Source organism: Arabidopsis lyrata, assembly GCF_000004255.2.
Source record: "Arabidopsis lyrata subsp. lyrata unplaced genomic scaffold ARALYscaffold_4, whole genome shotgun sequence".
Classification (NCBI taxonomy): domain Eukaryota; kingdom Viridiplantae; phylum Streptophyta; class Magnoliopsida; order Brassicales; family Brassicaceae; genus Arabidopsis; species Arabidopsis lyrata.
In genome coordinates this window covers 2,797,698-2,809,968 of record NW_003302552.1, presented here as the reverse complement: position 1 = coordinate 2,809,968, position 12,271 = coordinate 2,797,698, and positions in this window count along the sequence as shown.

Genomic DNA, 12,271 nt, shown 5'->3' with positions numbered 1-12,271 from the left:
GGCTTACTACAGTGTCAAGAAATCTTCACATCCTTGAGTCTCACCCCGGAGAGTGGATTGAGCTTGGAATCTCTGACTTTGCTCGAATTCCGGACTGCATGATGTCAATCCTCGATCTTGCTGGTCAAGGAGTTGAAGTGTTCTGCTCGTCAACAGAGATTTCGTAGTTCGAAGTGTACGATGTGGGACACTTCTTTTTTTTTTTTTTTTGAATAAAACGCTTTACTTCCAATCTCTTGTATGTTCGCATAGCCGAACCTTCTTCCTTTAATAAAGAAATAAAACAAAAACTTTATTAATAGCTGAACCCGTTTTCGAGCTGCCTACGTACCCATTTCGGGATCAAGCCAAATCGTAGTTCATGTACATAAACAATGCATTAAACATAAAATTTCTTTAGGTTGATCACATTCCAAGGTCGCTTGACCGGATTGTCTTCTAAGTCTTTCAACCTATAAACACCGTTCCGAACCACTTCAGTAATGATGTAAGGTCCTTCCCAATTAATACCAAGTTTACCGGCACCTTCTTCTTTTTTGTTGTCAAAGACGCGCCTTAATACATAATCTCCCACGAAGAACGGCCTACTTTTAACTTTAGAATTGTAATACCGGGCTGCTGCTTGTTGGTAATTCTGGATCCGAATTAGAGCTTGATCACGCCTTTCATTTATGGTATCTAGTGAATCATTAAGCATTGCTGAATTTTCTTCCTCATTTAACGGTGCTTCCGTTCGGCGAAGTCCGGGCACATTGAGTTCGGCTGGTACTACCGCTTCCATGCCGTAAACCAAAGAGAATGGAGTTTCTCCTGTAGGTCGTCTAGGGGTTGTTCGATAGGCCCACAGGACGGGCTGGAGTTCTTCATACCATCCTCCCTTTAGATGACTTAAGCGTTTCTTGAGATTGCTTAATATTGTCTTGTTCGCGGCTTCAGCTTGTCCGTTTCCTTGCGGATATCGTGGAGTAGAATAACTAACTTTGATTCCCCAGTCCGCACAAAAGGCATCAAACTCATGTGAAATGAATTGTGGTCCATTATCAGTGACTATTTCGTACGGAACTCCATGTCGACATATAATGTTCTTCCAAATAAAAGTCTTCACCGCTGAATCCTTGATACCAACATACGCCTCAGCTTCAATCCATTTCGAAAAGTAGTCCGTAAGGACTAAAAGGTACTGTACACCTCGAGTTGATTTGTGCAATGGTCCAATGATGTCCATTGACCACCTCATAAACGGGTATGGGGCGGAAATGGAGGAGAATAATTCTGACGGTTGATGGATTAATGGCGCATGGAGTTGGCAGCGCTTGCATCTTTGGGCGAACTTAACACAATCTGTGATCATAGTGGGCCAAAAGTACCCCATTCTTTTAACTTTAAAAGCCATAGCTCTTCCTGATGAATGACTTCCACATAATCCTTCATGCACTTCGCTCATGACGATTTCGACTTCGGGCCCAAAAATGCATAATAGGTAAGGGTCACTAACACCTCGCCTATATAACGCATCTTTTGATAGGCAAAATTTCGCGCTAACGACTTTCATTTTCCTGGCCTGCCATTTATTCTTTGGGAGCTCGCCTGTCGTGATGTAGTGCTTTATTGGCTCCCTCCAGTCAGCCCCCCAGTCTTTAGCCGGAATTTGGTCAACTCTGTGAAATATCCGTGGCTCTGGTTCGGGATGTTCGTTTGGTTCAAGAATATTCTCCTCGAGTAATGGCTCGGTTTCTAACATCGTTTCTGGAATCATTTCTTCAGCTAAGACAACGGGTTTCTTGTTAGATGTATTTGATCCCTTTGACTTTCTTCGTTTGTTGGGTGGCGGTTCGATCTCTGGTTCGCCACGGTCGCGCGCCGCTGCTCGAGACCTTGTAACGACGAGGGTTTCCTTGCTGTCTTGAATGCTTCGCTCCGAGATGCATTCTACTGGAATAACTCTCTTTAACTCAGGATCTGATGTTGACGCCAATGCGGCAAGTGCATCTGCAGTTGTATTCTCTCCCCGAGGTATACGGATTAATTCAAATTTCGAGAAATTTTTAGATAGATCCTTCACCACTTCGAGGTATGCTTCCATTCTTGAATCTTTAGCCTCATAGTCTCCATTAAATTGGTTAACTACTAATTGCGAATCGCAATAAGCCAATATTTCCTTAGCTCCAACTCCTTGTGCTAGTCAAAGTCCGGCAATAAGGGCTTCGTATTCTGCCTCGTTGTTGGAGGCATTGAATAACAATCGGAATGACTGTTCTAGAATTTCCGATGTTGGAGATTCCAACTTGATTCCCACTCCGGATCCTTGTTTTGTTGAAGACCCGTCTACGTGTAATTTCCAAGTTTGGTTCTCCGGTTGCTCTATCGTTCCAGGTATTGGTAGTTCGGTCAGGAAGTCTGCTAAGACCTGAGCCTTCATACTGATCCGGCTTTTGAACTCTATGTCGTACTCGCTTAATTCCACCGCCCATTTCGCCAAACGTCTGGACTGACTTGGACTATGAAGTATTGTTCGGAGTGGTTGGTTAGTTAATACTTCAACCGGATGGGATTGAAAATATGGACGCAGCTTCCGAGCCGAAGTTACCACCGCGAGTGCGAGTTTTTCCATCATTGTGTATCTGGTTTCCGGATCCGTCATTGACTTGCTCACGTAGTAAATTGGTTTCTGCTCCCCACGGTCTTCCCGAACCAAGACTCCACTAACCGCGTGGTTTGAAACTGATACGTACAAGTAAAGTTTTTCATCTACTTCCGGTTTGGACAGTACAGGTGGAGTGGTTAAGTATGCCTTAAGCTGCCCAAAAGCTTCTTCACACTTCTCATCCCAAAGGAATCCTTTGTTCCCTTTTAGAATTTGGTAGAAAGGCAACGACTTATCTGTTGACCTCGAGATAAAACGGTTCAAAGCCGCAATCCGCCCAGTCAACCGTTGTAGTTCTTTGAAGTTTCTTGGAGATGGCATGTTCAGAAAGGCGTTAATTTGATTTGGATTGGCTTCAATCCCTCTTTCTGTCACGATATAGCCAAGAAATTCTCCGGATGGGACTCCAAATGTGCACTTCGCCGGGTTCAGCTTCATTTGATATTTATTGAGAATATCAAAACATTCCTCCAAATGTTTAACATGATCTTCTTTCTTCAATGATTTAACCAACATATCATCTATGTAGACTTCCATAGTCTTCCCGAGGTGATTGTGAAACATTTTGTTCACCAATCGTTGGTAAGTTGCTCCTGCATTTTTCAAACCAAAAGGCATTACCTTGTAACAGTAGATACCTCTATCTGTGATAAATGACGTCTTTTCTTGATCTTCGGGGTTCATCATTATCTGATTATAACCCGAGAAGGCGTCCATGAACGTTAACAGCTCATTTCCAGCGGTGGACTCTACAAGTCGATCTATATGCGGGAGCGGGAAACTATCTTTAGGGCATGCTTTATTCAGGTCCGTAAAATCGATGCAAACCCTATCTTTCCCGTTCTTTTTCTTGACAACGACAGTGTTTGCTACCCACTCCGGATATTGCACTTCTCTTATGGACCCTATCTTCAAAAGTTTATCCACTTCGTCGTTTACTATTTTTGCCCGCTCCACTCCTAGCTTTCTTCTTTTTTGTTTTACCGGTTTGAAGCTTGGATCCACATTTAGTTCATGACAAATTATACTCGGATTTATGCCAGGCATGTCCGCTGCTGACCATGCAAATGATGCTTTGTTTTTCCTTAAGAGTTCGATCAAAGCTTCTTTTATTTGGCCAGTCAATGTTGCTCCAATTCGAATTTTCCGATCTGGTTTATCTTCTTCTAATACTACTTCTACTACCACATCCTCTTTTTCCTGCCCACTAGGAAATTTTTGCCTTAGTCCTTCTTTTGCGGGCTTTGTTAATTGCTATTGGATCTTCAAACGGTGGCTAGCTAAGTAACAAGTCCGCGAAGCTTCTTGATCTCCCCGAATCGTTTCCACCCCATTTGATGTTGGAAATTTGATACATTGATGGTATGTAGAGGGGACTGCTTTCATCCGATAAATCCAGGGAGTCCCGAGGATGATGTTGTAAGCTGCGGGCTTATCGAAGACAACGAAGTCCACGATCTTCGATACCTTCTTGGCAAGGACCGGTAGCTTGATTGTTCCGAGAGACATGGCTGACTCGCTTGTGAATGCAACTAACGGAGATGGGGGTCCTACTATGTCTCCTCGGCTGATTCCCATTTTTTCTAGAGTACTTAAAAAGATTAAGTCGACCGAACTGCCTGTATCTATAAGGATCCTCGATACTTCGAAGTTGGCGACATCAAGGGTAATGACTAGAGCATCATCATGAGGCCTTTCGAGGTACCGCGTTTCTTCTTCATCGAATGATATTGATGCACCTTGAAAATCGACTTCTTCGCTTAAGCTTGCTTTGAGTAAGACATTTCGTCGATGCTTTTTGATTGAACTTATTGAATCTCCGCAAAATCTGGATCCTCCTAGAATCACATTGATCTTACCCTTAGAACTCCTTGGTTCTTCCTCGTTGGACAATCTTGGTCTTTTGGAATCTTGATCTTTGGAGTTTTCCCTTGCTTCGTGGTATTCCTTCACAAAATCTTTTATATCGAATTTAGAAAGATCGCCACTAGCCCAAAGCTCTGCGAGGTGCTTTTTAAGAACGCTGCAATCCTTGGTTAAATGTCCGGTTATTTTATGAATGTCGCAATATAGACTTTCATCACGGACCCAAGTGTTTGATCTTCCTTTCCCTTGGAATTGCTTCCCGACGGTATTGTTGAAGGGCTGCGACCCAAACTTCCTTGGTCCTTTGCTCTCTCTAGGCTCGAACTTCTTGGTAGGGACGGTGATTGCCGGCTTTTCTTGTTTATTCCGTTTGGCAAAACTTTCTTTTTCGTCTTCTACCTCCATCCAATTGTTTGCGCGGAAGAGTGCATCCTGAATTGTATCTGGTTTATGAAGTATTAAGTCTTCTTTAAACCTTGAATCATGTCGCAATCCTTTTCGTAGGGCAGATAAAGCTGATTGCTGTGAGATTCTTGGGAGTTTTGACAGCACTCCTTTGAATTTGGTGATGAAAACTCGAAGTGACTCATTAGATCCTTGCGTTAAGTTCCAAAGATCGGCATCCGAAACGCTTTTATCCATAAGGATAGAGTATTGCTTTAAGAACACGGCTGATAGTTCGTCGAAATTGCTGATCGAACCCGGCTCTAATTGGGTGAACCACATTAGAGCTTGGCCACATAGATTCTCCGAAAACAGCTTGCAATAGCCTGCGTCCTCATCAGCTTCATCCAATTCGACTCTTCCAGCAGCGATCAGAAAGGCTGCAAGATAGCTTTTCGGATCCTCCAATCTGCTGTAAGGGTCCAATTTGAGTTTCCGGGAATCTTTGATCCTTAAACTTGTAATTCGCGGGATGAAAGGTGTTCGCCTAGCTTCTTCAATGACTCGATTGATGTCTGGCTCCGAACTTGTAGCCTGATGAAATTTTGATTTCATTTCTTTTAATTCCTGGCTAACCTTCCTCATGGTCTCGAACTGGTCGAGGTTCTCCTGCTCGTACTGAGCTGCAAGTTGTTCTTCATCCCCGAGCTGCGTCTCTTCTTCCGACGTCTGAGCTACATTATTAGTAGCACCGGGAGTTGTTTGTCCGCTGGTTTCATTTCGTGCAGCGGAACTTGGCGAGTTGAATATCCCTCTCCGGGTTCCCACCGGGTTTCCTGCACTTAAAGAGCGAACACGAGTTTGTATATTATTGACGTTTTGACTAAGAGATACCTGGGATGTTTGCAACGTATCGACGGCCTTCTCCACATCCGAGAACTTTTGTGATATGTCCGACATGGTTTGCTGCATGGCTTTGAGGGTTTCGGCCAATGATGTCTCAACGGCGTCTCCTCCGGACATTGTCGCTTATCTCGGAAATGTAGAAAAGAAGAAATCTGACCACTCAAGAATCCTGATTTCCCCACAGACGGCGCCAAAATGTGGAAGTCGGATTCACACACTCAAGTATTTTGTTAAGTGGGAAAGATTATTCTTGAGGGACAAAAATAAATATGTAAAAAACTTATAAATTGATACGAAAATTGCTATAGTATTTCTCTCTTGAGAGGAAGATCCCCTTTACATGGCCATTGGCCTCTATATTTATACATAAATAAACGACATTAAAATGAGTAATTAAGCACAATTATTTCTTCTTAAATGTGTCCGTTTTGATTCTTCGGCTTTAATGCTCAACGTTTGAATTTGAGTTGACTCTGATCTTCATGGGCCTCGCCTCTTTTGGCCCAAGTGTCCTTGAACCGACTTACCCATGCCTTTTTCATTGAACTCGTGTCACAGTGCAGTCACTTCGGATTCTCGAAATGGTAACAACCATTTCGAACATCCCTTCGGCTCACGGGTCCAATGGGCTTCATCCTTTATGGGCCATTACCCTGATTACGTGGCAATCTTTGGTTGGTCTCGTACTTCTGGTGCGGGATCCGACACCAACACATACAAAAGAAGGCCTTAACGGCTTATTTATAATAAAACATAATAAACCCCAATAAAATAATTATATTGAAGAAACCCCAATAAAATAATTATATTGAAGAAAAAAGAAATAATAATTAAATATAATTAGTATTAATACAATTAAATATGTTAATTTTTATAATATGTATAATTAAATAATATATGTTCTACTAACTTACATTAATTATTAGTGGACACATGTCAAATGCTAAAGTGATGATGTGTGACTCATATGGAGAAAGTTGGCCAACTTTCATATATATGATTTTTTACTATGAAGTTTAAAAACATAACGTAACAATCATTTGATATAATAAATGTTAGAGCCAAAACAATTGTTTAACATAAACAAAAATTCAATGTTTAACATAACCCTAAACCATATATTATATATTATCTATGAGTATATCTATGATTATTAATTTATGATGTTATTGGAACTATATTTTTACATAAATTTTTTAAAAATATTATTATTTAATCGAATTTTGTTATTTTTTTTATTGGTCATACTCGGGACCGACATAATTTATTATTTTATCGTGTTTATTAATTTATTGAATTTATAAAGGTTTTACTGTATATTAAAGTACTTAAATATACTAACATAGCTTTCAAGTGAAATTTATATTATCTTTTTAGTAAAGTATTCGAATTTATACTATACTTTCATTTTAAATTTATAGAAATATTATGTTAAGTATTTTTTTTTGAATATTTATTCAACATTTTGATTACTGTTATAAACCATATGGATGGACTCCATAACCGGCTCATGGCCCATTAGGGTTTTACTTTATTCACTGTATCCCTCTATTACTCTTGTATATATATCTCTTATTCAATTAATGAGATGATCAGTTCACAACAATTACCATTTACTATAACCATTTGTTCATTTCTTCATCTACATAAGTTCTTCTTTGTTCTTCATTTTAGTCATTTTTCCTTTCCTTTTTGTTCACTTTCCATTTGTTTTCTTTTCCAATTCTTATTTTTGTTTTTATCGTCACTAATGGGAACCTAAGAATTATTTTGTTATATTTAACTTTGGTATATTTTGTTATATTTTTAAGTAAAATTATGTAATAATTTTTTTAATTTTTTTATCAACAAAAATTAAAAAAAAAAATATTTTTTTGAAAATATTTTTGGTCAACGCCGATCAATGCCGGATTCCGGCAACCAAATCACTGGAATTGGATGGTTATGGTGTTTGCAACATGACTTATGTTAGTTCAGGGATGTCCGTATGTAATGTCAATACTTCGTGTAGCTAACGAAACATTTTTAAAGTCTGCATGTGTGACTATGTGATGGCGTCTCTTTCGTGTAGCTGACAAACATTTTCCCTATCTCTTATTCAATTAATGAGATGATCAGTTCACAACACGTTATCAGCACGACGCTCTAAAGAAATAAAACCACCTTCAAAAAGCCCTAACCCTAAAAATCGCTAAAACCCTAAAAACCGCACATCATCAGATCCGAGCGCGGTACTGTTCATCGCGGTACTGTTCATCATCGGTACTGGTCATCGTCGAAACTGTTCATCGCGGTACTGTTTGCGGTTCGTTGCAGCAGCGTGTAAAATTCGACTTGCTCTTGTTCGTGATCTCTTGGTGGTCCATTCAACCCATCAAAAGGTTAAAGGTATACCTAACTCTGAAAACCCAGAATCGAATCTGATTAATGTTCAAACTAAAACACTAAAATCTGAAACCCTAATTTACGTGTGCATGGATTGTTTTGGTTATTAATTGAATGATCCTTTGAGGTTTTAAATCTGTGTGAGTTAGGTTGATAGAGATTTTATAATCTGATTGATTGATTTAGAGGTTTAAAACCCTGATCTGTTTCGAAATTGAAACCCTAAAACCCTAATCCGTGTATTGCAAGTTAATTGAACTGTTTTGTATGTTCTTGAGGTTTGATATGCTAGGTTGATAGAAACTGCTTTGTTTCATGAATCTAAACCCTCAATCATAAAATAGAATATGTTTTGATTAATTTCTATGCGCATATCTTAAACCCTAAAATCTTAAATCGCGATTCTCAATATATAAAACCCTAAAATATGTTGCTTGTTTTTGATTGAATTGAATCCCTAATGATAGAAATCTAAATCGCGATCTTATTCCCTAAAAGCCTAAACCGGTTTGCTTGATTGTTCTCTCATGCCATAAAACCTCCATAAATATAAACCCTAATCGCGATTTTAATCGCGAAAACCAAACCGCCATTTCCGTTTTTAATTCTAAACCGAAACCTTAATCGAAACCTTAACTAGAACATAACCGGTTTGATTAACCGGTTTAACCCTAATCGCGATTTTAGAATGCGAAACCCTAACTGCAAGTTGCGGTTTGATTATAGACCTAAAACCGGACTTATGTTCGGTATAATCCAAAAGAAAACCGAAACCCTAAATCCTCGATTAAATCCAGTTCTCGTAAACCCTAAGTCTCGGTTCCCGATTAAGTTTCCTAAAATGGAAAAATTTTCCCGTAATAGAAAGCTTCCCAAAATAAGCATAAATAGAAAGTTTCTATAAATAGAAAATTTCCTTAAATAGAAAGTTTCCTAAAATGGCAAGTTTTTCCCGAAATGAAAGTTGCCATAATAAACCATAGACCATGATTCATTTAAACCTAAAAATCTCTTTGAAATGAATGGTCGCTTAATGAAATTACATGTTTGCTTGTGTGATTCAACTGTCGAACATCCAGAAGGTCGAATTTGAGGCACTCAATGTCTCGGGAGATAACTATCTCCAGTGGGCCCTTGATACTAAAATATTCCTAAACTCAAAGGGGCTAGGTGAATGCATCATTGATGGCAATACCGCATCTACAAAAGATTAGTTTCAGGCAATTTTTCATATACGCCATCACCTAGTCGACAACCTTAAGAATCAATATCTCACGCTTAAGAATCCACTTGAACTTTTGGTGGCATTGAAAAAGAGGTATGACCACCAGAAAACGGTGTTGTTGCCCCAAGCCAAGTTCGATTGGAAAAACTTAAGGTTTCTAGATTTCAAATCCGTAGACGCCTACAACTCCGAGTTGTTTCGGATCGTTTCACTCATGAAACTTTGTGGCGATGAAGTGTCTGATAATGATCTACTTGAAAAGACATTGTCAACCTTTCACACTCAAAACATTGTGCTTTGATAATAGATTTTGCTCTATCTAACAAGTATCAATCCCTAATACACATGCCATTGTAGTATATTAGGTTATCAATCCAATCTCAGTGTGACTGCAAGCATTCAAGATATGAAACAGAAAGCAAATAAGTCAAGCCAATTGTGAAAAGGTTTTGTGTGTTTCTATTCAACCTAAGCAACCAATTTAACATGCAAATACCGAATTTAAAAGCATAAAAAGAGAACTAAACAGCAAGTAAACAAGAGCAAGAAGTAAACTAAAGACCAGAAACTATCATGCGTAAGCTTTGGAAAAGAAACTATCAACCTAACAAAGCAGAGAGACGATCTAAGCCTAACAGGTCGAGTAGAACACAAACTAACAGAAACAAGATTTAAACAATCAATAGAGATAAAAGGTCCTGAGGAATGGGGTAATCGATTAAGGCAGTCTCCTTAGTCTACCTAGGTGGTTAACAAACTCAATCAAGTTATCCCTAGACAATAGATTCGAATACAAATCAATCCACTCTCGTGACAGAGATTCTCAAGCTAAATCACTTTCATACTCAATTCTCATTGAAGAAATATAACCTAGCAGACATTAAGATTCAATCTAATAAAGTCAATAAGCATTCTAAACATCCAATCTCTTGGGCTAGAGTATGCAAATCTCTGGAATGGTTGGTTCAGACATTTCATCAAACACCTTTTGGGTGTGGAAATATCTGAGATCAACTTCCAATTGATCAGAGAGAAAATAGCATTAAGATCTACTAAACCAGAAGGGAAATCAAGCAATCCTACACTTAACCACCTAAATATACTAAGGATTCCACACCTAATCTAACTCATCCTCAAGAACCCTAATCCACTACTCAAGAACACTAAAGAACATCATGCATAAAAACCCAGAAAACGTTTCAAACCCAGAAATCATTGAAAAGCAAGTATGTTATAGATAAGAGACAGATCTACAACTTTGATGAAGAAAAGAAATGCAAAAACTCAAAAGATCAACAGGAAAAACGATTACAAAAACTAGGGTTTATGAGAGAACAGCGGAATATCTGCTGGGTAAAAGAAATATCCTCTGGATAAAAGCGTGTACCCCTATTTATAGGAATACTAGGTTGCCCTAATTAGCTACAAGACAAAATAGAGAGTCGGCAGAGACCAACTCGACGTGACGTCGAGCCTGCGTGGTCGAGTCCGTGTCCAGACAGCTTCCTGACGTCCTACTCGACGTGTCGTCGAGTCCATGTGGTCGAGGGGGAGTGATTCTTCAAAGGGTGCTCCTTGATGGTGTCCTACTCGACCTCACGTCGAGTTGGTGTGGTCGAGTCCAACCCTTGGTGGTTTCTGAGCGCCTGCTCGACCTCCTGTCGAGTCCAACCAGTTTTCTGCATATGTCTCCATTAAAACCACCATAATTCCTGCATCAAAGCTCTGATTCGCTTGATATCACCTCCGTTGGAAAGGTAACTCAATTTCCTATAACTTGTATGAAGAGCTCTGAAGCTAAATCGCAATGAAAGACTTCCATCTGAGTCGATCTTTGAGGGACTTCAGACTGGCTCTGAATCATCAATTCTCTTCTTTGCATCCATTAAGTCCCAAATAAGCTCCAAATACCTGAAACATATCCAATATGCAATATGCTATGCCATGCAATGCAAATCGTACTAAGTGATGAAAATGTTATGAAAAGGACTCTGGATGCAATGAAAGAAAGATGAAACTTAGCTAAATGTACGAGAAAAGTGTGCTTAAAAGTGGCAAAATACAGAGACATCATGCTTCAGCAACAATACTGTGCAATGAAATTCACGAAATATGAGGATTTGATCTCTTGTTTACTTCTTGCCGAGAAGAATAATGAGTTACTAATGAGGAACAGTGCTCAAAGACCCCCGGGATTAGCACCGATACCAGAGGCCCATCGAGTTGAAGGAGCCATGAAAGACACAAAGGAATCCAACTATGCCCAACATGACAGAAACTCCGGCCATGGTCGTGTAAATGGACGTGGTCGACGTGGCAATGGCCGTGGAAATTTCCACGGTAATTCAGGCCGAGGCAACTGACCTAACCTCAGTTATGGTCGTGGTAGAGGTCGCGGGATCTCCAAACCATCTCACTCAACCCGCTCGACCAATCAATCACCTTGCCTCCGATGTGGAATGACAAATCATTGGACGAAGACGTGTCGCACTCCTAAGTTCCTTTGTGATCTCTATCAAAAACATGGGAAAGTGAATCCCGAAGCTAATATGGTCCACCACGATGATGAAGGTGACTTCAACCATGAAAATGACGATCTCATGGATTTCGAGACCTTGGACCTCCTGAAAGGAGATAATTAAATTCGACATCTGGATACTTGCTTTGTTTTGATGGATTTGGCTTTTGTTTTTGATTTATTTTAAGACTTGAAGATTTCAATTGGTTATGTTTCATTTATTTTTGATGAACTCGTTATGTTTCATTTATTATCAATGCAATGGTTTTTGCTTTATATACTTATCTAAGTCACACCTCTTGTCAGTTGAAGTTATGAACGAAAACAAGAATATCATTGTGGT